General features: G+C 42.6%; 1 long non-coding RNA gene across 1 annotated transcript; it reads left to right on the forward strand.

The window, feature by feature from the left end:
• Window positions 1-410: 410 nt before the first annotated feature.
• LOC133120011 (uncharacterized) lies at window positions 411-2,031 on the forward strand. Its single transcript, XR_009707011.1, has 3 exons — window positions 411-1,217; window positions 1,523-1,597; window positions 1,946-2,031. It is a non-coding gene; the product is annotated as an uncharacterized LOC133120011 (long non-coding RNA).
• The last annotated feature ends 424 nt before the right edge of the window (window positions 2,032-2,455 follow it).

The raw sequence follows: 2,455 nt of genomic DNA on the forward strand, positions 1-2,455 counted from the left end.
AGGGGTTGCTACACAGCTTTGTGCTAAATTCCCGGACCTGTTTGTATGGCACTGTTCTAATCACCGTCTAGAATTGGCAGTTGGGGATGTTGTCAAAGAGGTCAGTGGACTTAACCATTTCAGATTTTCTTTGATAAGCTGTATACATTATATCATGCATCTCCAAAAAATCAGAGACAATTGGCTCAGTGCGCACAGGATGTTGGGCAGCGTCTACTTGTCATAGGACGTGTTTTGTCAATCCGTTGGGTGGCTTCGAGTGAGAGGACTGTCAGAGCAGTCTGGGAGAGCTACAAAGTACTTCAGGTGCACTTTTCTAGTGCTGCCAATGATGTTAGCAGGGATTCAAGAGAGAGAGCAAAGTACAAGGGACTCCATGATATTCTCACATCTGTGCCTTTTGTTTGTAATCTTGGAGTTATGTATGATGCCCTCACAGAACTGAGTGATCTGTCAAGGTTGCTCCAAAAGAGAGACATGACGCTTCCTGACGCGGACAAGCTGCTGGCTCGACAGATTCGTGTCTTTGAGTCCATGGTTTCAACACCTGGCCCCTACACAACATCTGCCCTCCAAGCTCAAACTGAGAAATCATTCAAGAACGTAGCCCTACATGATAATGAAAAAATAGTGAAAATCAATGCAGGACAGTTCTTCCGGAGCATGGAATGAAATGCAGGATGGCTCCAACAACTAGCTCTTATGTCAGCACACAAGCAAGCTGCTCAAATAGAGGTGGTGACCAACTGATGACAGACATGAAGGTCCTTCAACCAGACAGTTGGCCTGAGGGACAGTTGGACATACTCCATGGTGATGCAGCGGTGCTTCGTTTGTGTGACACACTAAAAGTAGATAAAAGGGAAAGTATCCAGGGATTCCGGGAATACAAGGAGCTAAGGGCATCCCGGACACCAGCAACCCTGGAGCCTCTACTTAAAGCTGTCCACACCATTGCGGTCTCCACCAGTGAATGTGAACGAGCCTTCAGCAGCATGAACGACATTCTTACCGCCAAAAGGAACTCCCTTGCTATAAGCCGACTGTCCAACCTTGTTTTTCTGAAATGCAATGGACCACCATTAGAGCAGTTCAGTCCGCAGAGATATGTAAGGTCTTGGCTGGCAAAGGGAAGAAGATCTGCAAGCGAAACAGCATGCGAAGCCCCTGACCGCTCAAGCACATCTGAGCCCAAGACCTGTTGGAGCCTTTTCTAAGTACGTTGACATCTTTTACCTATTTAGTGCATGCAGAATTTTTTTTTCTGAGTAAAATCTAGGCTAATAATTTAACATTGCTGACAATTTTAGGCTACTTACCTCTCCTGTCTTTGGCAGTGAGTATTTGGTCAACCTTGCTAATGTGTTTCATTATTTCACAATAGATGACAAGAGCTGTTGAATTAATTCACCATTTACAATGTGATATCCTCTCTGAATTCATCACCACATTCATAGCTAACTGCCCTCTCATTTTCTGCCTCGATCTCTCTCTGTCTCTTTCTGCCTCTGCCTGGCAAAAGGAAGAAGATCTACAGATGCATCAGTTCATCAATTCTTCAGTTCATCCCCAGGGCATACTGGTGCCATTTCTTTAAGTATGTGAACATCTTATTCCTTATCAATAAATGTTTGTCCTCCCGAAAATGTTTAGTGCTTTCAGAATTTTTGCTACCATCAAATATATATAATGTAATTTCTGTACTTAAAGCAAACAAATTAAAACTAGACATCCACATGAATCATTTAAATATGCTTATTAAAAGTATTGCTTTACCTGAAAAAATAAAATAAAATACATTACCTATGTATTTCTGATTTTAAAACTTTTGCCTGCTAAAAATCACTTGACTGAATTCATTGCCACCAGCATAACTAACTGCCCTCTCATTTTCCTTCTGTTTATCTCCCTCTTCTACCTGTGTCTGTGTTGTGTTTGTCCATAGGGAACATGGAGTGCCCCACCCAGCTACGCAGAGCTCTCCATTACAGGCCTGTTGACCTTTCGTCATACACCGAAGCTGCCTTGAGCATTCAAATTTTAAATGTGTGTCACTTCTCAAAATAAACACACAGTATATTGTGAACAAAAGCAATACCTCATAGTATCATTTATTCACTGAAAACTTCAAATGTAATACTTAAGGGTTTGCTGATACCGGCCGATACACTTTCCAACACGTGAATAAGGAGTACTGGCACTTATTTTTTTCCACTTCAAGTACTGTGTATAACTGAATGGCCCATGGAACAAAGGACCTTCTTAACCTGTCTGTTGAGCATGTCAGAGACAGGAGTCTGCTGCTGAAGATGCTCTTCTGTCTGTTAAGTGTGTTATATAGTGGGTGGCGGTCATTGTCCAGGATTGCCAGCATCCTGTTCAGTGTCCTTTTCTCTGCTGTTGATATTATGCACTCCAGCTCCATTCAAACTACAGAGCCAGCTTTCCTTACCAG

Source organism: Conger conger, unplaced genomic scaffold, assembly GCF_963514075.1.
Source record: "Conger conger unplaced genomic scaffold, fConCon1.1 SCAFFOLD_96, whole genome shotgun sequence".
Lineage (NCBI taxonomy): Eukaryota > Metazoa > Chordata > Actinopteri > Anguilliformes > Congridae > Conger > Conger conger.